Raw genomic sequence first — 26,395 nt, 5'->3', positions numbered from 1 at the left:
CCCCTCCTGAGCTGGCACTGGTAATGTTATGTGCTATACAATAGGACATCTAGTCTACACTAAAGCTGACAGGTACAGGGGCGCTGCTTATTACCCCTCCTGAGCTGGCACTGGTAATGTGTGCTATACAATAGGACATCTAGTCTACACTAAAGCTGACAGGTACAGGGGCGCTGCTTATTACCCCTCCTGAGCTGGCACTGGTAATGTTATGTGTTATACAATAGGACATCTAGTCTACACTAAAGCTGACAGGTACAGGGGCGCTGCTTATTACCCCTCCTGAGCTGGCACTGGTAATGTTATGTGCTATACAATAGGACATCTAGTCTACACTAAATCTGACAGGTACAGGGGCGCTGCTTATTACCCCTCCTGAGCTGGCACTGGTAATGTTATGTGCTATACAATAGGACATCTAGTATACACTAAAGCTGACAGGTACAGGGGCGCTGCTTATTACCCCTCCTGAGCTGGCACTGGTAATGTGTGCTATACAATAGGACATCTAGTCTACACTAAAGCTGACAGGTACAGGGGCGCTGCTTATTACCCCTACTGAGCTGGCACTGGTAATGTTATGTGTTATACAATAGGACATCTAGTATACACTAAAGCTGACAGGTACAGGGGCGCTGCTTATTACCCCTCCTGAGCTGGCACTGGTAATGTTATGTGCTATACAATAGGACATCTAGTATACACTAAAGCTGACAGGTACAGGGGCGCTGCTTATTACCCCTCCTGAGCTGGCACTGGTAATGTGTGCTATACAATAGGACATCTAGTCTACACTAAAGCTGACAGGTACAGGGGCGCTGCTTATTACCCCTCCTGAGCTGGCACTGGTAATGTTATGTGCTATACAATAGGACATCTAGTCTACACTAAAGCTGACAGGTACAGGGTCGCTGCTTATTACCCCTCCTGAGCTGGCACTGGTAATGTTATGTGCTGTACAATAGGACATCTAGTCTACACTAAAGCTGACAGGTACAGGGGAGCTGCTTATTACCCCTCCTGAGCTGGCACTGGTAATGTTATGTGCTATACAATAGGACATCTAGTCTACACTAAAGCTGACAGGTACAGGGGCGCTGCTTATTACCCCTTCTGAGCTGGCACTGGTAATGTTATGTGCTGTACAATAGGACATCTAGTCTACACTAAAGCTGACAGGTAGAGGGGCGCTGCTTATTACCCCTCCTGAGCTGGCACTGGTAATGTTATGTGCTATACAATAGGACATCTAGTCTACACTAAAGCTGACAGGTACAGGGGCACTGCTTATTACCCCTCCTGAGCTGGAACTGGTAATGTTATGTGCTATACAATAGGACATCTAGTCTACACTAAAGCTGACAGGTACAGGGGCGCTGCTTATTACCCCTCCTGAGCTGGCACTGGTAATGTTATGTGCTGTACAATAGGACATCCAGTCTACACTAAAGCTGACAGGTACAGGGGCGCTGCTTATTACCCCTCCTGAGCTGGCACTGGTAATGTGTGCTATACAATAGGACATCTAGTCTACACTAAAGCTGACAGGTACAGGGGCGCTACTTATTACCCCTCCTGAGCTGGCACTGGTAATGTTATGTGCTATACAATAGGACATCTAGTCTACACTAAAGCTGACAGGTACAGGGGTGCTGCTTATTACCCCTCCTGAGCTGGCACTGGTAATGTTATGTGCTATACAATAGGACATCTAGTCTACACTAAAGCTGACAGGTACAGGGGTGCTGCTTATTACCCCTCCTGAGCTGGCACTGGTAATGTTATGTGCTATACAATAGGACATCTAGTCTACACTAAAGCTGACAGGTACAGGGGCGCTGCTTATTACCCCTCCTGAGCTGGCACTGGTAATGTTATGTGCTATACAATAGGACATCTAGTCTACACTAAAGCTGACAGGTACAGGGGCACTGCTTATTACCCCTCCTGAGCTGGCACTGGTAATGTTATGTGCTGTACAATAGGACATCTAGTCTACACTAAAGCTGACAGGTACAGGGGCGCTGCTTATTACCCCTCCTGAGCTGGCACTGGTAATGTGTGCTATACAATAGGACATCTAGTCTACACTAAAGCTGACAGGTACAGGGGAGCTGCTTATTACCCCTCCTGAGCTGGCACTGGTAATGTTATGTGCTATACAATAGGACATCTAGTCTACACTAAAGCTGACAGGTACAGGGGCGCTGCTTATTACCCCTCCTGAGCTGGCACTGGTAATGTGTGCTATACAATAGGACATCTAGTCTACACTAAAGCTGACAGGTACAGGGGCGCTGCTTATTACCCCTCCTGAGCTGGCACTGGTAATGTTATGTGCTATACAATAGGACATCTAGTATACACTAAAGCTGACAGGTACAGGGGCGCTGCTTATTACCCCTCCTGAGCTGGCACTGGTAATGTTATGTGCTGTACAATAGGACATCTAGTCTACACTAAAGCTGACAGGTACAGGGGCGCTGCTTATTACCCCTCCTGAGCTGGCACTGGTAATGTTATGTGCTATACAATAGGACATCTAGTCTACACTAAAGCTGACAGGTACAGGGGCGCTGCTTATTACCCCTCCTGAGCTGGCACTGGTAATGTTATGTGCTATACAATAGGACATCTAGTCTACACTAAAGCTGACAGGTACAGGGGCGCTGCTTATTACCCCTCCTGAGCTGGCACTGGTAATGTTATGTGCTGTACAATAGGACATCTAGTCTACACTAAAGCTGACAGGTACAGGGGCGCAGCTTATTACCCCTCCTGAGCTGGCACTGGTAATGTTATGTGCTATACAATAGGACATCTAGTCTACACTAAAGCTGACAGGTACAGGGGCGCTGCTTATTACCCCTCCTGAGCTGGCACTGGTAATGTTATGTGCTATACAATAGGACATCTAGTCTACACTAAAGCTGACAGGTACAGGGGCGCTGCTTATTATCCCTCCTGAGCTGGCACTGGTAATGTTATGTGCTATACAATAGGACATCTAGTCTACACTAAAGCTGACAGGTACAGGGGCGCTGCTTATTACCCCTCCTGAGCTGGCACTGGTAATGTGTGCTATACAATAGGACATCTAGTCTACACTAAAGCTGACAGGTACAGGGGCGCTGCTTATTACCCCTCCTGAGCTGGCACTGGTAATGTGTGCTATACAATAGGACATCTAGTCTACACTAAAGCTGACAGGTACAGGGGCGCTGCTTATTACCCCTCCTGAGCTGGCACTGGTAATGTTATGTGCTGTACAATAGGACATCTAGTCTACACTAAAGCTGACAGGTACAGGGGCGCTGCTTATTACCCCTCCTGAGCTGGCACTGGTAATGTTATGTGCTATACAATAGGACATCTAGTCTACACTAAAGCTGACAGGTACAGGGGCGCTGCTAATTACCCCTCCTGAGCTGGCACTGGTAATGTTATGTGCTACACAATAGGACATCTAATCTACACTAAAGCTGACAGGTACAGGGGCGCTGCTTATTACCCCTTCTGAGCTGGCACTGGTAATGTTATGTGCTATACAATAGGACATCTAGTCTACACTAAAGCTGACAGGTACAGGGGCGCTGCTTATTACCCCTCCTGAGCTGGCACTGGTAATGTGTGCTGTACAATAGGACATCTAGTCTACACTAAAGCTGACAGGTACAGGGGTGCTGCTTATTACCCCTCCTGAGCTGGCACTGGTAATGTTATGTGCTATACAATAGGACATCTAGTCTACACTAAAGCTGACAGGTACAGGGGCGCTGCTTATTACCCCTCCTGAGCTGGCACTGGTAATGGTATGTGTTATACAATAGGACATCTAGTCTACACTAAAGCTGACAGGTACAGGGGCGCTGCTTATTACCCCTCCTGAGCTGGCACTGGTAATGTTATGTGCTGTACAATAGGACATCTAGTCTACACTAAAGCTGACAGGTACAGGGGCGCTGCTTATTACCCCTCCTGAGCTGGCACTGGTAATGTTATGTGCTATACAATAGGACATCTAGTCTACACTAAAGCTGACAGGTACAGGGGCGCTGCTAATTACCCCTCCTGAGCTGGCACTGGTAATGTTATGTGCTACACAATAGGACATCTAATCTACACTAAAGCTGACAGGTACAGGGGCGCTGCTTATTACCCCTTCTGAGCTGGCACTGGTAATGTTATGTGCTATACAATAGGACATCTAGTCTACACTAAAGCTGACAGGTACAGGGGAGCTGCTTATTACCCCTCCTGAGCTGGCACTGGTAATGTTATGTGCTTTGCAATGGGACATCTAGTCTACACTAAAGCTGACAGGTACAGGGGCGCTGCTTATTACCCCTCCTGAGCTGGCACTGGTAATGTTATGTGCTATACAATAGGACATCTAGTCTACACTAAAGCTGACAGGTACAGGGGCGCTGCTTATTACCCCTCCTGAGCTGGCACTGGTAATGTTATGTGCTGTACAATAGGACATCTAGTCTACACTAAAGCTGACAGGTACAGGGGCGCTGCTTATTACCCCTCCTGAGCTGGCACTGGTAATGTGTGCTATACAATAGTACATCTAGTCTACACTAAAGCTGACAGGTACAGGGGCGCTGCTTATTACCCCTCCTGAGCTGGCACTGGTAATGTGTGCTGTACAATAGGACATCTAGTCTACACTAAAGCTGACAGGTACAGGGGCGCTGCTTATTACCCCTCCTGAGCTGGCACTGGTAATGTTATGTGTTATACAATAGGACATCTAGTCTACACTAAAGCTGACAGGTACAGGGGCGTTGCTTATTACCCCTCCTGAGCTGGCAGTGGTAATGTGTGCTATACAATAGGACATCTAGTTTACACTAAAGCTGACAGGTACAGGGGCGCTGCTTATTACCCCTACTGAGCTGGCACTGGTAATGTTATGTGCTATACAATAGGACATTTAGTGTCTACACTAAAGCTGACAGGTACAGGGGCGCTGCTTATTACCCCTCCTGAGCTGGCACTGGTAATGTTATGTGCTATACAATAGGACATCTAGTCTACACTAAAGCTGACAGGTACAGGGGCGCTGCTTATTACCCCTCCTGAGCTGGCACTGGTAATGTTATGTGCTGTACAATAGGACATCTAGTCTATACTAAAGCTGACAGGTACAGGGGCGCTGCTTATTACCCCTCCTGAGCTGGCACTGGTAATGTTATGTGCTATACAATAGGACATCTAGTCTACACTAAAGCTGACAGGTACAGGGGCGCTGCTTATTACCCCTCCTGAGCTGGCACTGGTAATGTGTGCTATACAATAGGACATCTAGTCTAGACTAAAGCTGACAGGTACAGGGGCGCTGCTTATTACCCCTACTGAGCTGGCACTGGTAATGTTATGTGCTATACAATAGGACATCTAGTCTACACTAAATCTGACAGGTACAGGGGTGCTGCTTATTACCCCTCCTGAGCTGGCACTGGTAATGTGTGCTATACAATAGGACATCTAGTCTACACTAAAGCTGACAGGTACAGGGGCGCTGCTTATTAGGCCTCCTGAGCTGGCACTGGTAATGTTGTGTGCTATACAATAGGACATCTAGTCTACACTAAAGCTGACAGGTACAGGGGCGCTGCTTATTACCCCTACTGAGCTGGCACTGGTAATGTTATGTGCTGTACAATAGGACATCTAGTCTACACTAAAGCTGACAGGTACAGGGGCGCTGCTTATTACCCCTCCTGAGCTGGCACTGGTAATGTTATGTGCTATACAATAGGACATCTAGTCTACACTAAAGCTGACAGGTACAGGGGCGCTACTTATTACCCCTCCTGAGCTGGCACTGGTAATGTTATGTGCTATACAATAGGACATCTAGTCTACACTAAAGCTGACAGGTACAGGGGCGCTGCTTATTACCCCTCCTGAGCTGGCACTGGTAATGTGTGCTATACAATAGGACATCTAGTCTACACTAAAGCTGACAGGTACAGGGGCGCTACTTATTACCCCTCCTGAGCTGGCACTGGTAATGTGTGCTGTACAATAGGACATCTAGTCTACACTAAAGCTGACAGGTACAGGGGCGCTGCTTATTACCCCTCCTGAGCTGGCACTGGTAATGTGTGCTGTACAATAGGACATCTAGTCTACACTAAAGCTGACAGGTACAGGGGCGCTGCTTATTACCCCTCCTGAGCTGGCACTGGTAATGTTATGTGCTATACAATAGGACATCTAGTCTACACTAAAGCTGACAGGTACAGGGGCGCTGCTTATTACCCCTCCTGAGCTGGCACTGGTAATGTTATGTGTTATACAATAGAACATCTAGTCTACACTAAAGCTGACAGGTACAGGGGCGCTGCTTATTACCCCTCCTGAGCTGGCACTGGTAATGTTATGTGCTATACAATAGGACATCTAGTCTACACTAAAGCTGACAGGTACAGGGGCGCTGCTTATTACCCCTCCTGAGCTGGCACTGGTAATGTGTGCTGTACAATAGGACATCTAGTCTACACTAAAGCTGACAGGTACAGGGGTGCTGCTTATTACCCCTCCTGAGCTGGCACTGGTAATGTTATGTGCTATACAATAGGACATCTAGTCTACACTAAAGCTGACAGGTACAGGGGCGCTGCTTATTACCCCTCCTGAGCTGGCACTGGTAATGGTATGTGTTATACAATAGGACATCTAGTCTACACTAAAGCTGACAGGTACAGGGGCGCTGCTTATTACCCCTCCTGAGCTGTCACTGGTAATGTGTGCTGTACAATAGGACATCTAGTCTACACTAAAGCTGACAGGTACAGGGGCGCTGCTTATTACCCCTCCTGAGCTGGCACTGGTAATGTGTGCTATACAATAGGACATCTAGTCTACACTAAAGCTGACAGGTACAGGGGCGCTGCTTATTGCCCCTCCTGAGCTGGCACTGGTAATGTTATGTGCTGTACAATAGGACATCTAGTCTACACTAAAGCTGACAGGTACAGGGGCGCTGCTTATTACCCCTCCTGAGCTGGCACTGGTAATGTGTGCTATACAATAGGACATCTAGTCTACACTAAAGCTGACAGGTACAGGGGCGCTGCTTATTACCCCTCCTGAGCTGGCACTGGTAATGTTATGTGCTGTACAATAGGACATCTAGTCTACACTAAAGCTGACAGGTACAGGGGCGCTGCTTATTACCCCTCCTGAGCTGGCACTGGTAATGTTATGTGCTATACAATAGGACATCTAGTCTACACTAAAGCTGACAGGTACAGGGGCGCTGCTAATTACCCCTCCTGAGCTGGCACTGGTAATGTTATGTGCTACACAATAGGACATCTAATCTACACTAAAGCTGACAGGTACAGGGGCGCTGCTTATTACCCCTTCTGAGCTGGCACTGGTAATGTTATGTGCTATACAATAGGACATCTAGTCTACACTAAAGCTGACAGGTACAGGGGAGCTGCTTATTACCCCTCCTGAGCTGGCACTGGTAATGTTATGTGCTTTGCAATGGGACATCTAGTCTACACTAAAGCTGACAGGTACAGGGGCGCTGCTTATTACCCCTCCTGAGCTGGCACTGGTAATGTTATGTGCTATACAATAGGACATCTAGTCTACACTAAAGCTGACAGGTACAGGGGCGCTGCTTATTACCCCTCCTGAGCTGGCACTGGTAATGTTATGTGCTGTACAATAGGACATCTAGTCTACACTAAAGCTGACAGGTACAGGGGCGCTGCTTATTACCCCTCCTGAGCTGGCACTGGTAATGTGTGCTATACAATAGTACATCTAGTCTACACTAAAGCTGACAGGTACAGGGGCGCTGCTTATTACCCCTCCTGAGCTGGCACTGGTAATGTGTGCTGTACAATAGGACATCTAGTCTACACTAAAGCTGACAGGTACAGGGGCGCTGCTTATTACCCCTCCTGAGCTGGCACTGGTAATGTTATGTGTTATACAATAGGACATCTAGTCTACACTAAAGCTGACAGGTACAGGGGCGTTGCTTATTACCCCTCCTGAGCTGGCAGTGGTAATGTGTGCTATACAATAGGACATCTAGTTTACACTAAAGCTGACAGGTACAGGGGCGCTGCTTATTACCCCTACTGAGCTGGCACTGGTAATGTTATGTGCTATACAATAGGACATTTAGTGTCTACACTAAAGCTGACAGGTACAGGGGCGCTGCTTATTACCCCTCCTGAGCTGGCACTGGTAATGTTATGTGCTATACAATAGGACATCTAGTCTACACTAAAGCTGACAGGTACAGGGGCGCTGCTTATTACCCCTCCTGAGCTGGCACTGGTAATGTTATGTGCTGTACAATAGGACATCTAGTCTATACTAAAGCTGACAGGTACAGGGGCGCTGCTTATTACCCCTCCTGAGCTGGCACTGGTAATGTTATGTGCTATACAATAGGACATCTAGTCTACACTAAAGCTGACAGGTACAGGGGCGCTGCTTATTACCCCTCCTGAGCTGGCACTGGTAATGTGTGCTATACAATAGGACATCTAGTCTAGACTAAAGCTGACAGGTACAGGGGCGCTGCTTATTACCCCTACTGAGCTGGCACTGGTAATGTTATGTGCTATACAATAGGACATCTAGTCTACACTAAATCTGACAGGTACAGGGGTGCTGCTTATTACCCCTCCTGAGCTGGCACTGGTAATGTGTGCTATACAATAGGACATCTAGTCTACACTAAAGCTGACAGGTACAGGGGCGCTGCTTATTAGGCCTCCTGAGCTGGCACTGGTAATGTTGTGTGCTATACAATAGGACATCTAGTCTACACTAAAGCTGACAGGTACAGGGGCGCTGCTTATTACCCCTACTGAGCTGGCACTGGTAATGTTATGTGCTGTACAATAGGACATCTAGTCTACACTAAAGCTGACAGGTACAGGGGCGCTGCTTATTACCCCTCCTGAGCTGGCACTGGTAATGTTATGTGCTATACAATAGGACATCTAGTCTACACTAAAGCTGACAGGTACAGGGGCGCTACTTATTACCCCTCCTGAGCTGGCACTGGTAATGTTATGTGCTATACAATAGGACATCTAGTCTACACTAAAGCTGACAGGTACAGGGGCGCTGCTTATTACCCCTCCTGAGCTGGCACTGGTAATGTGTGCTATACAATAGGACATCTAGTCTACACTAAAGCTGACAGGTACAGGGGCGCTACTTATTACCCCTCCTGAGCTGGCACTGGTAATGTGTGCTGTACAATAGGACATCTAGTCTACACTAAAGCTGACAGGTACAGGGGCGCTGCTTATTACCCCTCCTGAGCTGGCACTGGTAATGTGTGCTGTACAATAGGACATCTAGTCTACACTAAAGCTGACAGGTACAGGGGCGCTGCTTATTACCCCTCCTGAGCTGGCACTGGTAATGTTATGTGCTATACAATAGGACATCTAGTCTACACTAAAGCTGACAGGTACAGGGGCGCTGCTTATTACCCCTCCTGAGCTGGCACTGGTAATGTTATGTGTTATACAATAGAACATCTAGTCTACACTAAAGCTGACAGGTACAGGGGCGCTGCTTATTACCCCTCCTGAGCTGGCACTGGTAATGTTATGTGCTATACAATAGGACATCTAGTCTACACTAAAGCTGACAGGTACAGGGGCGCTGCTTATTACCCCTCCTGAGCTGGCACTGGTAATGTTATGTGTTATACAATAGAACATATAGTCTACACTAAAGCTGACAGGTACAGGGGCGCTGCTTATTACCCCTCCTGAGCTGGCACTGGTAATGTTATGTGCTGTACAATAGGACATCTAGTCTACACTAAAGCTGACAGGTACAGGGGCGCTGCTTATTACCCCTCCTGAGCTGGCACTGGTAATGTTATGTGCTGTACAATAGGACATCTAGTCTACACTAAAGCTGACAGGTACAGGGGAGCTGCTTATTACCCCTCCTGAGCTGGCACTGGTAATGTTATGTGCTGTACAATAGGACATCTAGTCTACACTAAAGCTGACAGGTACAGGGCGCTGCTTATTACCCCTCCTGAGCTGGCACTGGTAATGTAATGTGTTATACAATAGGACATCTAGTCTACACTAAAGCTGACAGGTACAGGGGCGCTGCTTATTACCCCTCCTGAGCTGGCACTGGTAATGTTATGTGCTGTACAATAGGACATCTAGTCTACACTAAAGCTGACAGGTACAGGGCGCTGCTTATTACCCCTCCTGAGCTGGCACTGGTAATGTAATGTGTTATACAATAGGACATCTAGTCTACACTAAAGCTGACAGGTACAGGGGCGCTGCTTATTACCCCTCCTGAGCTGGCACTGGTAATGTGTGCTATACAATAGGACATCTAGTCTACACTAAAGCTGACAGGTACAGGGGCGCTGCTTATTACCCCTCCTGAGCTGGCACTGGTAATGTTATGTGCTGTACAATAGGACATCTAGTCTACACTAAAGCTGACAGGTACAGGGGTGCTGCTTATTACCCCTCCTGAGCTGGCACTGGTAATGTTATGTGCTATACAATAGGACATCTAGTCTACACTAAAGCTGACAGGTACAGGGGTGCTGCTTATTACCCCTCCTGAGCTGGCACTGGTAATGTTATGTGCTGTACAATAGGACATCTAGTCTACACTAAAGCTGACAGGTACAGGGGTGCTGCTTATTACCCCTCCTGAGCTGGCACTGGTAATGTTATGTGCTATACAATAGGACATCTAGTCTACACTAAAGCTGACAGGTACAGGGGCGCTGCTTATTACCCCTCCTGAGCTGGCACTGGTAATGTTATGTGCTATACAATAGGACATCTAGTCTACACTAAAGCTGACAGGTACAGGGGCGCTGCTTATTACCCCTCCTGAGCTGGCACTGGTAATGTGTGCTATACAATAGGACATCTAGTCTACACTAAAGCTGACAGGTACAGGGGCGCTGCTTATTACCCCTCCTGAGCTGGCACTGATAATGTTATGTGCTATACAATAGGACATCTAGTCTACACTAAAGCTGACAGGTACAGGGGCGCTGCTTATTACCCCTTCTGAGCTGGCACTGGTAATGTTATGTGCTATACAATAGGACATCTAGTCTACACTAAAGCTGACAGGTACAGGGGCGCTGCTTACTACCCCTCCTGAGCTGGCACTGGTAATGTTATGTGCTATACAATAGGACATCTAGTCTACACTAAAGCTGACAGGTACAGGGGCGCTGCTTATTACCCCTCCTGAGCTGGCACTGGTAATGTTATGTGCTATACAATAGGACATCTAGTCTACACTAAAGCTGACAGGTACAGGGGCGCTGCTTATTACCCCTCCTGAGCTGGCACTGGTAATGTGTGCTATACAATAGGACATCTAGTCTACACTAAAGCTGACAGGTACAGGGGCGCTGCTTATTACCCCTCCTGAGCTGGCACTGGTAATGTTATGTGCTATGCAATAGGACATCTAGTCTACTCTACACTAAAGCTGACAGGTACAGGGGCGCTGCTTATTACCCCTCCTGAGCTGGCACTGGTAATGTTATGTGCTATACAATAGGACATCTAGTCTACACTAAAGCTGACAGGTACAGGGGCGCTGCTTATTACCCCTCCTGAGCTGGCACTGGTAATGTTATGTGCTGTACAATAGGACATCTAGTCTACACTAAAGCTGACAGGTACAGGGGTGCTGCTTATTACCCCTCCTGAGCTGGCACTGGTAATGTTATGTGCTATACAATAGGACACCTAGTCTACACTAAAGCTGACAGGTACAGGGGCGCTGCTTATTACCCCTCCTGAGCTGGCACTGGTAATGTTATGTGCTATACAATAGGACATCTAGTCTACACTAAAGCTGACAGGTACAGGGGCGCTGCTTATTACCCCTCCTGAGCTGGCACTGGTAATGTTATGTGCTATACAATAGGACATCTAGTCTACACTAAAGCTGACAGGTACAGGGGCGCTGCTTATTACCCCTCCTGAGCTGGCACTGGTAATGTTATGTGCTGTACAATAGGACATCTAGTCTACACTAAAGCTGACAGGTACAGGGGCGCTGCTTATTACCCCTCCTGAGCTGGCACTGGTAATGTTATGTGTTATACAATAGGACATCTAGTCTACACTAAAGCTGACAGGTACAGGGGCGCTGCTTATTACCCCTCCTGAGCTGGCACTGGTAATGTTATGTGCTATACAATAGGACATCTAGTCTACACTAAAGCTGACAGGTACAGGGGCGCTGCTTATTACCCCTCCTGAGCTGGCACTGGTAATGTTATGTGTTATACAATAGGACATCTAGTCTACACTAAAGCTGACAGGTACAGGGGCGCTGCTTATTACCCCTCCTGAGCTGGCACTGGTAATGTTATGTGCTATACAATAGGACATCTAGTCTACACTAAAGCTGACAGGTACAGGGGCGCTGCTTATTACCCCTCCTGAGCTGGCACTGGTAATGTTATGTGCTATACAATAGGACATCTAGTCTACACTAAAGCTGACAGGTACAGGGGCGCTGCTTATTACCCCTCCTGAGCTGGCACTGGTAATGTTATGTGCTATACAATAGGACATCTAGTCTACACTAAAGCTGACAGGTACAGGGGCGCTGCTTATTACCCCTCCTGAGCTGGCACTGGTAATGTTATGTGCTGTACAATAGGACATCTAGTCTACACTAAAGCTGACAGGTACAGGGGCGCTGCTTATTACCCCTCCTGAGCTGGCACTGGTAATGTTATGTGCTGTACAATAGGATATCTAGTCTACACTAAAGCTGACAGGTACAGGGGCGCTGCTTATTACCCCTCCTGAGCTGGCACTGGTAATGTTATGTGCTATACAATAGGACATCTAGTCTACACTAAAGCTGACAGGTACAGGGGCGCTGCTTATTACCCCTCCTGAGCTGGCACTGGTAATGTGTGCTGTACAATAGGACATCTAGTATACACTAAAGCTGACATGTACAGGGGTGCTGCTTATTACCCCTCCTGAGCTGGCACTGGTAATGTGTGCTATACAATAGGACACCTAGTCTACACTAAAGCTGACAGGTACAGGGGCGCTGCTTATTACCCCTCCTGAGCTGGCACTGGTAATGTTATGTGCTATACAATAGGACATCTAGTCTACACTAAAGCTGACAGGTACAGGGGAGCTGCTTATTACCCCTCCTGAGCTGGCACTGGTAATGTGTGCTGTACAATAGGACATCTAGTCTACACTAAAGCTGACAGGTACAGGGGAGCTGCTTATTACCCCTCCTGAGCTGGCACTGGTAATGTGTGCTGTACAATAGGACATCTAGTCTACACTAAAGCTGACAGGTACAGGGGCGCTGCTTATTACCCCTCCTGAGCTGGCACTGGTAATGTTATGTGCTATACAATAGGACATCTAGTCTACACTAAAGCTGACAGGTACAGGGGCGCTGCTTATTACCCCTCCTGAGCTGGCACTGGTAATGTTATGTGCTATACAATAGGACATCTAGTCTACACTAAAGCTGACAGGTACAGGGGCGCTGCTTATTACCCCTCCTGTGCTGGCACTGGTAATGTTATGTGCTATACAATAGGACATCTAGTCTACACTAAAGCTGACAGGTACAGGGGCGCTGCTTATTACCCCTCCTGAGCTGGCACTGGTAATGTGTGCTATACAATAGGACATCCAGTCTACACTAAAGCTGACAGGTACAGGGGCGCTGCTTATTACCCCTCCTGAGCTGGCACTGGTAATGTTATGTGCTATACAATAGTACATCTAGTGTACAGTAAAGCTGACAGGTACAGGGGAGCTGCTTATTACCCCTCCTGAGCTGGCACTGGTAATGTTATGTGCTGTACAATAGGATATCTAGTCTACACTAAAGCTGACAGGTACAGGGGCGCTGCTTATTACCCCTCCTGAGCTGGCACTGGTAATGTTATGTGCTGTACAATAGGACATCTAGTCTACACTAAAGCTGACAGGTACAGGGGCGCTGCTTATTACCCCTCCTGAGCTGGCACTGGTAATGTTATGTGCTATACAATAGGACATCTAGTCTACACTAAAGCTGACAGGTACAGGGGCGCTGCTTATTACCCCTCCTGAGCTGGCAGTGGTAATGTTATGTGCTATACAATAGGACATCTAGTCTACACTAAAGCTGACAGGTACAGGGGCGCTGCTTATTACCCCTCCTGAGCTGGCACTGGTAGTGTTATGTGCTATACAATAGGACATCTAGTCTACACTAAAGCTGACAGGTACAGGGGCGCTGCTTATTACCCCTCCTGAGCTGGCACTGGTAATGTTGTGTGCTGTACAATAGGACATCTAGTCTACATTAAAGCTGACAGGTACAGGGGCGCTGCTTATTACCCCTCCTGAGCTGGCACTGGTAATGTTATGTGCTGTACAATAGGACATCTAGTCTACACTAAAGCTGACAGGTACAGGGCGCTGCTTATTACCCCTCCTGAGCTGGCACTGGTAATGTTATGTGCTATACAATAGGACATCTAGTCTACAGTAAAGCTGACAGGTACAGGGCGCTGCTTATTACCCCTCCTGAGCTGGCACTGGTAATGTTGTGTGCTGTACAATAGGACATCTAGTCTACATTAAAGCTGACAGGTACAGGGGCGCTGCTTATTACCCCTCCTGAGCTGGCACTGGTAATGTTATGTGCTGTACAATAGGACATCTAGTCTACACTAAAGCTGACAGGTACAGGGCGCTGCTTATTACCCCTCCTGAGCTGGCACTGGTAATGTTATGTGCTATACAATAGGACATCTAGTCTACAGTAAAGCTGTGGGGGGGTGTACAGCTGTTATATAGTACACACTTCTAACAGTCATTCATTTGCTGTCATTGTGTCTGTAAGTCATCCATTGATTTTATTAATGGCCTCGCCGTCCACCCCTTACCCTCTTTTCCCCCCAATAAACACTCGGACAACTGAATTGCGATTTAAAAGGTCACAGCCAAATTTATTGATCGAATTAGAATTGGTACTCTATAAGTGGGTGGCGAGAAAGCAGTGCGTACCCCCGGCTACAGCCTCCGTATTAATTTCTTCTAAATTAAACAACGGGGCGGAACCTAAGTCCCGCCCTTGCGCAAGTTAGCTGAGCGGTACCACTTCCCACCATTGGCATAGCACCGGTCCACCCTTAAGATGACGACCGTGTCGGCCCTTGAGGCCACGACAAACTCGCCGAGGATCTGGGGGAAGTGCCGGCCAACCTACGTTGCGCTACTACAGACTGCCGAGGAGCACTGCTTGCCGCGCCTGCTGGACCTCTTTTGCCAGACCATAATTAAAGACCGAATTGGCCTGACGGTGCATCCACCGGGCTTAAACTTAAAATCAACTTCCAGTTACCTCACCTTCGCCCTGGTGATAATGAAAACTCTGGATTGCCTATCGGTGCCACCACCGAAAAAAAAAGAAAAAGAAAAAAAAACATTCAATTCCTAAATACCAGGGCCAATTGCCCTACCAACTGGGCGGGAGGGTGGGTGCCTTCTTGGATCCTTGATCAGCATGAAAGAGGAATCCTGCCTGGCATTCCTGGTCTTTTGTACCTCCCAGGTAAGTCTCCTCCCCCTTTTCCTATAGGATGCTGCTATGTTACCTGCTCTATCCCCCCCCCCCCCCTCCCCTCCCCTTTTCTCCCCTTCCCTGCCCCAGGCTCCTTCTTTAAAAAACCCAGGATGCGTATCTATTCTCGGGCCTAGTTTGTCCCTCGAATTCTTTAAGTCATCCATTGATTTTATTAATGGCCTCGCCGTCCACCCCTTACCCCCTTTTCCCCCCAATAAACACTCGGACAACTGAATTGCGATTTAAAAGGTCACAGCCAAATTTATTGATCGAATTAGAATTGGTACTCTATAAGTGGGTGGCGAGAAAGCAGTGCGTACCCCCGGCTATAGCCTCCGTATTAATTTCTTCTAAATTAAACAACGGGGCGGAACCTAAGTCCCGCCCTTGCGCAAGTTAGCTGAGCGGTACCACTTCCCACCATTGGCATAGCACCGGTCCACCCTTAAGATGACGACCGTGTCGGCCCTTGAGGCCACGACAAACTCGCCGAGGATCTGGGGGAAGTGCCGGCCAACCTACGTTGCGCTACTACAGACTGCCGAGGAGCACTGCTTGCCGCCATAGCCTGGTTCCTAGAACCCAGGCCCGCCACCCGCTGCTACCTCCTGCCTCCTGCCGACGCTTTCTGCTATGTCGCCCAAGAATAAAGCTAAGCCTTTCTCTGTCAGGTGTACCCCGTCTTGCCTGAATAGTCCCTCTTCTCCGAACCTCAACAACGGGTGTCTGACGATTGTATCGCCTTCTCCTGTTAAGAGCCGGGCTACCGCCTTGTTCACCTTTCTTCTGACCCTTTCTAACCCCGGGCCCCCCTGCGCCCTTGGGACTATATCGGACCATGTGATCCCTGTATTAGGCCACCGGCCCTTCAGCCATTGTATGTCAGCTTGTATTGCCGTAATCAGCTCGCTCCCCTTGCTTTTTCCTAGATCGTTGCCCCCTAGGTGTATTACGACCCTCCCCGGTATCCCTTGTGTCCTCTCGTTTCTTAGCAGCGTGTCCCGTAGCCCGTTCCACCTCAACCCCCTGATGCCTATCCATTCCACCTTTGTCCCCCACTTTTGTGCTAAGCCCCCTGCTGATTTGTGTCTGCTGGCCCAGTAAATATACGAGTGGCCGACCATCCAGACTTTCTCGTCCTTCTTTTCCCCTCCTGAAAAGTAGAATTACACATATCCGTTACCCCCTGCTGTATGCGGACCTATGTTGCGAACTTTCGCGCGACCCATATGAAGGTGAAAACCACAAAACCTCTTTTTGTTTGAGGGCAAAAATGGAAAAAGTCCTTCATTCCCCCATTTTATGGCGGGCGGCTTAAGGCCTTGGGTTTCGCGAAAGACGCCGCGCTGCCTTCTAGTCTTGCTTTTCCGCGCGAAGGTATAACTTGTACGCTCCTGATTTCCACCTGCCTAGCTTTTTGATCTCGCTTGCCGGCAACCCCTCTGCTTCCGCACAAGTTGCCGCTCCTATTCTAAAGGAATGTGTACCGTACTGCCCTACGGGCAGCTGCAAGGCCCTCAGGCCTTTCTTGAATATGCTTTGAAACTGGAATTTAGTCAGGGGGGATCCGCTATCATGCACTAACCACTGCGGCCAGTGACCCTGCGGGCGTTTCCGCTCGTAATCGCTTGCCAGTGCCACTGCGCATGTGCTTTCGTCTTCCTGCCTGCCTATCGCTACCCAGCGCCCCCGGCCTAACTGATCTGTTTTTGACTTGTGTATCTTGCAGAGCACCCTATCTTTCTCCACCGCTACGTTGCCTGACAGTAGGCCCGAATCTTTTGAACTCTTGGAGCTTGCTACCAGCTCCCCTACCCTGAAAGCCCCGAAGAAGGCGAGGGAAAAAGCTAGGCGGAATAGCCCTGTTTCGTACTCGTCCGCTGCGATGCGACTGACTACTTCTATTAAGCTCTTAAGCATGGGCCGCCCTATGGGCCTGCGCGCATCGCCTGGCGCTGCCTGCTCCCTTGCCCACCCTTTTAGGGCTTTTGCCAACAAAAATGACTTTGTAGGGTCTTCTTCCCCTCTCAGCTTAGAGACGTATGCTATCCCTGCCAGTGCTGCGGACATTGCTGCCTTAGATCTCCCCTGGCTATACCCCTGCCACACGTACTCCAACAGTTCCTCGCGAGCGTTCTTACCCGCCTCTCCTTTTCCTATCCTGAACGCCTGCCATTCGCTGAAAGCCGCCTCGTACGTCCTCAGCGTCCGCGGTGCCACTGCCTTTCTTGCTAGCCTTGCTAGTCCGGCTTGATAATCTGCCAGATATAATCAGGACAGTGTAAACCCTCCGACCTGGCGTGTGGCGCGAGCGTCCTGAATCTACCCCACTGGAACCTGGAAAGCGCATCCGCAATCTCATTTTCCACCCCCGGGACGTGACGCGCTATGAAGTCTATGTTCTTTTGCAAGCAGCGCAGCACTAGGTGCCTCAGTAGCCTGAGCGCTTGTGGTGATTCCGCTTTTTGGTTGCTTATCGCCTGTACCACCCCTAAGTTATCGCACCAGAATACTATGCTTTTGTTATCCAACCTGTCTGCCCATAACTCCACCGCCACTATTATCGGGAAGAGCTCCAGCAGCAACATGTTTTTTGTCCATCCGGCCTCTCTCCATGCCTCCGGCCAAGGCTGCGCACACCATTCCCCCCCCAAGTAAGCCCCGAAGCCGACTGCCCCAGAGGCGTCAGTGTATAACTGTAGCCCTGCGCTGTGCACCGGCTCGGGCATCCATATTCGGACCCCATTGAACTCCTTTAGGAACTCCAACCATACCCGCATGTCCCGCCTCAGCTCGCTTGATATGCGTATCTTATATCGCGCTTTCTTGACCCCGCAGGTCGCCCTCTCTAACCTGCGACAAAACACTTTGCCCATGGGAATGACCCTGCATGCAAAATTCAACAATCCTAACAGCGACTGCATCTGTTTAAGCGTGACTTTTTCCGCCCCTGCGCACTCCAGCAGCATGCCCTTCAGTTTTTCTATCTTCTCTACCGGTAGGCGGCACAGGCCAAGCTCCGTGTCGATCTCTATGCCTAGAAACGTTAGCCTCGGCGTGGGCCCCTCCGTCTTTTCTGCTGCTATCGGGACCCCTAGCTGACTGAAAAGCGCCTGCGTCGCAAATAACAGCTCCTTGCACTCCTTGCTGCCCTTAGGGCCCATTAGCAGGAAGTCGTCTAAGTAATGCGTTACTCTGCTCGCGCCTGTCCCTGCCCTTACACACCATTCTAAGAATGAACTGAATCGCTCGAAGAAAGCGCATGAGATGGAGCAACCCATTGGTAAGCATTTGTCTATGTAGTATTGCTCCCCTAGCTTAAAACCCATGTACTTGAAGGAATTTGGGTGGAGTGGTAGCAGGCGAAACGCGGACTCGATATCCACTTTCGCTAGCAACGCCCCTTTGCCGCGTCCCTGCACCATGGCCAGCGCCTGCTCGAACGATTGGTATGATACGCTACAAGCCTGGGGGTCTAGGGCATCGTTTACTGATTCGCCCTCTGGAAAAGACAGGTGCTGTATCAACCGGAACTTCCCTGCCTCCTTCTTAGGGACGACCCCTAGCGGTGAAACGCACAGCCCTTCTAGGGGTGGCGAGGGGAATGGTCCCGCCATGCGCCCCAATTGAATTTCCCCGTCTATTTTGGCCTTGACCACCTCCGGGAAATCTCTTGCTGATTTTAAATTCCTCTTCGCTACTGCTGACACTGGCCTCTCTAGTGGCAACTTGAAACCCTCCGTGAACCCCTTCTATAAAAAGGCCGCCTCCCCTCTTAGCGGGTAACGGCCTAGCCAACGCTGTAGCGGTTCAGTATTTATTGGGGAGGGCGCCTTGCTTATCCCCCCCTTTACCCTGGGCGCGACTGCAGTCCCTGGCTGAATGATTTGCGCTGCAGCGCATGCATGTGTGTTTGTAACGGCAACCCGCTCCCCTGCTGCATGTGGCGGAATTAAACGCATAGCATTTTCCTTTTGCTGTGGTGCTACCGCCTGCTTTTGGCAGAAAGGGCTGCCTGCGTTCTGCTGCTTGCGTCGCCTGATTTGTGACTTCCAGCCAAACTTCTACGTCTTTCACCCCGAAGCTAATGACCTTCAAACCTTCTTGCTTTTTTCTAAATTTCTCGTCATATTGCCTCCAAACCCATGCTCTGGCCGTCATGTACATGCTATGTATCATGTGCATGTACCGGAGGATGTTTAAAGCCTCGGCTGACCTTGATTCAATGTAGCATGCTACGAAAACATACATACCCTCCGTCCAATGCGCGTAATCTCTCCGCGCCTCCTCCTCCCTTGCGCCCGCTGCCTTAGCCGCCTCTAGACTGCGCTTCGCTTCCTCCGTCATTGCGAAGACGTCCACAAACTTCCCCTTACGTATACCATCCTTTATCTTTGGCCTAATCCCCCTCAATATTGCTGCATTGGCGCAGTGCACCATGCTCACTTGCGAATCTGGCCCCGCGTCCCCTTTCTTCCCCGCTTCCCTGTTGCGCTTCTTGCTACTCCTTTTGCGCTTAAAATATTTTCTGAACTGCCGCCTCCTTTCGGCGGAGCTAGATGAGTCGCTCGAGTCAGTGTATGATTCGCTGCTGCTAGAAAAAGACTTTTGCTCACCTGCTCCTGACGTCGCGGGTGTCTGATTGTCCATCTCTGCCGCTCCGTTCTGTCGCTCGTCGCGCAGCGCGCCCGCCGCGACTTGATCCGTTGATGACCCGGTTGCCGGTTGTCTACCTTCTATGGGGGCTGGAACCTGTAAACTCACATAGGACACGTGTAACGTATCTGGCGGTTGCGCCTGTGTGCGCTCCGCCTGGCGCCCCTGCTGCTGCCCTTCTAACGGCTGTGGGGCCTGTGCCCCATGCTCTTGTCCGGGGTCCCCTGCCCTCGCTCTACCGCTGTCCCCTGCCTCCCTTGCTTGCCCCTGCTGCTGCGGCCCGCCCTCTAAGGGGAGGAGTAAGCCGCACGGCTGGTGTGTGGTTACCCCTATATGTGCTCCTCCCGGGTGTGCATGCTGGCTTGCTGCTGTGGGCTGCGCAGGGGTTGTGTACCATGGGGGTTGGGTACTGGTAGGCCAATATCCCGCCCAGTGTGGGTAATGGGCCGGGGGGAAGTGCATGCTTGCCTGCCACCAGGGGGGGGGGAGCGCTGCGGGCTGTTGCCCCCACCCCAGCTGCTGCGTCGCCGCGTATTGCTGCTGCGGCGTGAGGGTGCCCCGGGACAGTATTGGGGGGTACGGGTGGCTTAATTGCAGCACTGTGGGGGGTGTGTGCACTGGCTCCGGCGGCGGGGTCTGTCCCGCCGGAGCCGCTAACTGAGTTTGCTGCCGCTCCCACACACCCAGGTGCGCGCCGCTACTGTGCAGCGTTGCTGGGGGCGTTAGTGCGGGCTTTGGCGGCGGGGCCTGACCCGCCGTAGACGGGGTTTGTTGCTGGGCGGCGCCGAGCGCGACGCGATCGCTCGGCGCCGGAAGGAGGGGGGTGCGGCCTGCGGCTGGGTGTGTGCTGGCTCGCCGGAGGCCGCTTCCGGGCCGCCGCGCGCCAGCCACGTGTGGAGGGGTGACGCGGGCGGCGGTCTCGCCGATCCCGGCCGGGTCCCTCGGGGGGGAGCTGCGCGCTGGGGACCGTGCGTTGCCTGGTCCGCCTGGATGAGGCGGCGGGGGGGGGGGGGCATTCCTCCTGGGTCTGGGCATACTGGTGTGCGGGCGCTAGCTGCCTGGGCTGCGTCTGGTGTATGGTTTGAATTGTGTGGTGACTGTAATGAGGGGGGTTTTGACTTTGTGCTGCAGTGTGGGTATAATGAAGTGTATAAGAGGGCTTATAATAAACTTGTACTTATTCCTTTCTCTTGATTCCAGGAGCTGTGATGGCGGTGCCTTCTTGGATCCTTGATCAGCATGAAAGAGGGATCCTGCCTGGCATTCCTGGTCTTTTGTACCCCCCAGGTAAGTCTCCTCCCCCTTTTCCTATAGGATGCTGCTATGTTACCTGCTCTATCCCCCCCCCCCCTCCCCTCCCCTTTTCTCCCCTTCCCTGCCCCAGGCTCCTTCTTTAAAAAACCCAGGATGCTTATCTATTCTCGGGCCTAGTTTGTCCCTCGAATTCTTTAAGATGCATGGAAAGTTACATATCAGCTTGTCGTCTTCATTTGTGTGTTACTATCATAGTTTCTGCAGCAACAACACATTATGCAGCAATTTACAATCACTTCAGTCTCTGCCCTGGAGCATATTATTGCAGTGTAAAGTGACGGCCACGTTCCCCACAGATGGACACATGCTAATTGTGGTTATTTAGTTTCAGCTATAACTTTCGTGGTAAATATTAAAGTGTGTGATCATGTGATGCAGGGTATCATATGGCATTTCCCATTTGTGTTGCAGGTGATCAGAATTACTGGGTTTCTGAAGAGTTTGTAGACAGAATATGAAGTGAAATCAGATAATGTGAAGGCAAGTCACCGCAGTGTTACTTCTACCATTATAATCAGTGTTAGGCGGTGTCAGCACATCTACATGTAAAAGGTCCTCATATCCGTCATCTGATTCCCAAGTGCTTATCTCCATAATCATGCTCACCCCTAATCTCTAAGGCGGTGAGTATTTCTCCCATCTAATAGACTGAATCTACATTCATTCTTAATGAGGATATCAGGCTGTATGTAATAGCCAGGCAAGGGCGCAATTCCTGCAAGGTAGCCTGTATTTTTAAAGCGGCAAAAATCTTAAATTCAAGACCAGGTTTGTTTTGCCCTTTATGTTATTGCCACTTTAAAAATATGGGCGTCGCTGCGTCTCACAGGCTACTGCAGAACGCCCATGGTGTCGGCCCATGTCATGTGATAAGCACAATGGGTATTTGATAGAGGAGGTTAGATATAACGGCTCCTTGTGTTACTGTAATCCCTGCGTTACACATAGTCGACTCTGCGGTTTCCAACCAGATAATGGTGGTCATTCCGAGTTGTTCGCTCACTGCCGATATTCGCAGTGCAGCGATCAAGTGAAAAAACTGCAAAAATGCGCAATGGCATGGTACGCAGCGCGCATGCGCTAAATACTTTCACACAAAAATTTGTAGATTTACACAAGCTTGAGTGACGTTTTTTCATCGCTCGAGTGATCGTGTGATTGACAGGAAGTGGGTGTTTCTGGGCGGCAACTCAGCGTTTTCAGGGAGTGTGCTAAAAAACTCAGGCGTGTAAGGTAAACACGCAGGAGTGGCTGGAGAAACGGGGGAGTGGCTGGCCGAACGCAGGGCGTGTTTGTGACGTCAAACCAGGAACTAAACGGACTGAGGTGATCGCAATCTAGGAGTAGGTCTGGAGCTACTCAGAAACTGCAAGGAATTATTTAGTAGCAGTTCTGCTAATCTTTCGTTCGCTATTCTGCTAAGCTAAGATACACTCCCAGAGGGCGGCGGCCTAGCGTGTGCAATGCTGCTAAAAGCAGCTAGCGAGCGAACAACTCGGAATGAGGCCCAATGAACCTTATCACTAATGTAAATGAATGGCTTTCTCTGAACACTAGCCCATTACACGCTGTAGGTCCCTGATCAGCACCGTGGACCTCATCCTGCTTCTTCTCATTATTACTGGTCCTGTATTCTGTACCTCCTCCAGGTGCTGACAGACCTCCTGTACTGCATCATTGTCATCCATACAGTTCCTAGGCAGACTGCTGCTATACGTCTGGAGCATTGTGTGCTGCACGGGTGACTGGTCACAGATAAGGACGTATGGACGGCAGATCTTAAGGTGCGTACACACGGTGAGATAAATCTGTAAGAATTTTACTATGTAGTCAAAATCATTAGGGAAAGTTATCGGAAATCTCAAGGTGTTAGCAGCTTGCGATTCTGATTGGATCCCGATCAGTGCCAGATTAAGGTCCACATGGGCCTGGAGCTAAAATTTACAAAGGGCCTAATTGTGCGCCGCCACATGGGGTGTGGCTAGTGGTGTGGGGGGCATGATCAGTCGTGTGGTGGTGTGGCCTTCCTTCAGTCACCTTAATTGCCATCTCCACTTCACTTATATCAACAGTGTAATGTGAAAGTTAACAAACAAAAGGAAACCCCCTGTAAATAGCAGTGCCGCTTATACACATAATGATGCCCACGGTAGGAATGCCCCTTATACACATAATAAATGTCCGTGGTAGCAGTGCCACTTACATACATACAGAAATGGGTTCTCTGCGCACTGAGGTGTTAATCTGAGGCGGGGTGTGCTGCTGGTAATGAGGGGTGTCCCACCCCCCCTTAAATGGTAAGTATACAGATGTGGATAAATCCACAGGGAACCAGCGCTCAAACCCTATTTGTAGTGGTGAATGTACGGTTATAAAGTGAAACTAAAATCAATAATGAAAAAGCAGGTAATATACTTAAGGTTGTTTATTCTAAGATGCTGAGATACTTTCTTTCCCAACAGGTATAAATTCGGTTTAAAAGTCAATCAGTGATTGGGGCACGCTCCTGGTTTGAGCTTAAATTCTGAAGTGCAAGGTTCAATTGAAAGAACAAATGCTGTAATCTTTGTAAAGTCGAAAAAAAGAAAAAGAAAAATGCCACAAAAAAATATTAATGATAATATGTACTAAAGTCCAAACGGTTTACAAGTCTATACAGACAGCGGCGTCCCGCTAATCTGTGCTCTGAAGTGAAGGATTCTCTTGTGAAGTGATGAACAGTTGACAGCGGTAGTGTATGCTTTGGTTAGAGTGGAGAATAAGGACCCTGGACTGGCACTATTCCACCTGCAGCACGTCCCACAGTAGAGCGCCCGAATCAGGCCCGCTCTGTGGGGCCGCTGACCTGGGGTGTGCGCCTGTCACAGAGGCGAAGTGGACCCGGCCGGAGCTCTCCGAGCGGCTGGCTGCGCCTCTCCTCCTCCTACAGGGACTTACCTTCTCCCTTCCCCTCCGCCTTCCACTCTCCGCTGTCTCGGGCTTCTTCCGTCGCCTGGCAACCGGTTGCTTCCGGAACTCCGGATCACGTGACCGGATGGTTTGCGGAAAGGATTAGCAGTACTGTCCTTCTTTGTAGTGAATATTCGTCCTCAGTCCAATGTAGTATAGATGGGTAGCTCCAACGCGTTTCGACCTGTTAGGGTCTTCCTCTGGGAGTCATTTGTGTGTTTAGGTTGCAGGAATTTAAGGTGTCCTGATAGGGTGGGATCAATTCCCATTGGTCCTCTGATATGGCTTTGTGATTGGCTCACAGCTTGTCAATCGAAGTTTATGGGAGGATGTGACATCATCACAGTGCTTTAGAGTGTGCCCAGTATTATCTGGCTTTGTGATTGGCTCACAGCTTGTCAATCAAAGTTTATGGGAGGATGTGACATCATCACAGTGCTTTAGAGTGTGCCCAGTATTATCTGGCTTTGTGATTGGCTCACAGCTTGTCAATCAAAGTTTATGGGAGGATGTGACATCATCACAGTGCTTTAGATTGTGCCCAGTATTATCTGGCTTTGTGATTGGCTCACAACTTGTCAATCAAAGTTTATGGGAGGATGTGACATCATCACAGTGCTTTAGAGTGTGCCCAGTATTGAAAAAAGGAAAATAATGGAAAAATATATCCGTAGTGAAAAGGATATATATAAAGTTACAATATAGCAGTTATATGAATCAAACTTGCAGAATGGTGTTAATACTCAAAATAATGAACCTTGGGATATTTTGAGGCTATGTTCAAAGGCATGAGAATAATGATTAACCCTCTACAGCATTAACCAATGCCTGTCACTACTTTGATGTAAGAATATCATAGAATAGTGAATGTAGCTGCTGTTGAATTGAATTGAAATGGGATATGTCTTCATTTGCATATGACAGACCTAATTTCGTTGTCAATGTTGAGCCCTTTGGGGGCCAGTGTCCCTAAATTAATCATCATGCACAGTTCTTCCTTATTGATTCTGGAGATGTAATCACCTCCTCTCCAGTTCTTTTTGACCTCTTTTACACCAGTGAACTTAAGTAGAGCAGGGTTTGAGTTGTGAAACTCTTTGAAATGTGGGGATAATGGGTGATCTTCTGTGCCTTTCCTAATGTTGCGTACGTGTTCCCCAATTCTGACTTTCAGTGGTCGTATTGTTCTTCCTACGTATTGTTTAACACATGGGCATTGGAGGATGTATATAATGCCCTTGCTGTGGCATGTCAACCTATCCCTTATCTTATACTCATGTGTATTCGCCTCAGATATTATGCTATATGTTGGTGTAGTACTCCTGGAATTGGTTACCTTACAACCTACACATGTCCCGCAATGGAAAAACCGTCCTTTGCTATGTGAGCCATCAATGGTAGTCTGTGTGGTGTTTGTCGGAGGTATGCAGCTATGTATAAGTTTTTGTTTAATGTCTGGAGCTTTTTTGTATACTACCTTAGGATTCTGTGGTAGTATCTCTGCCAAGGTGTCATCTTGTAGTAATATTGGCCAGTGTTTTTTGAGGATCTTCTTGACTTTATGTGCCTGGTCAGAATATTGTGTGATGAATATAGGTCCTTCAGTCATATTTTTTTGTGCAGATTTGTCCTTGTAGTCCAAAAGTGTTGAGCGATCATTTGCTCGAACTGTGTCAAAGGCCCTTTTTACCAAGTCAGGGTGATAATTTTTCTCTTTGAATCTTTCACTCAGGGTGTGTCCCTGTGTGTCGTAATCATTTAGCCTAGAGCAGTTGCGTCTAAGTCTTTTAAACTGGCCCATCGGGATACCGTTGAGCCAGGTAGGATGATGTCCACTTGA

General features: G+C 49.0%; 1 protein-coding gene across 1 annotated transcript in view; it reads left to right on the top strand.

Annotated features, from left to right (window-relative positions):
• Positions 1 to 23,304: 23,304 nt before the first annotated feature.
• The window catches only part of CMKLR2 (chemerin chemokine-like receptor 2), a 186,349-nt gene continuing 183,258 nt past the window's right edge, over positions 23,305 to 26,395 (top strand). Inside the window, exon 1 of the mRNA XM_063932665.1 lies at positions 23,305 to 23,390. The gene's annotated coding sequence lies outside the window, so the exon portion shown is untranslated. The remainder of the gene's footprint in view (positions 23,391 to 26,395) is intronic.

The sequence above is a fragment of the Pseudophryne corroboree genome, chromosome 7 (assembly GCF_028390025.1).
Source record: "Pseudophryne corroboree isolate aPseCor3 chromosome 7, aPseCor3.hap2, whole genome shotgun sequence".
Lineage (NCBI taxonomy): Eukaryota > Metazoa > Chordata > Amphibia > Anura > Myobatrachidae > Pseudophryne > Pseudophryne corroboree.
Note: the sequence above shows the minus strand (reverse complement) of the source record. Positions and strands in the feature narration are given on the sequence as shown.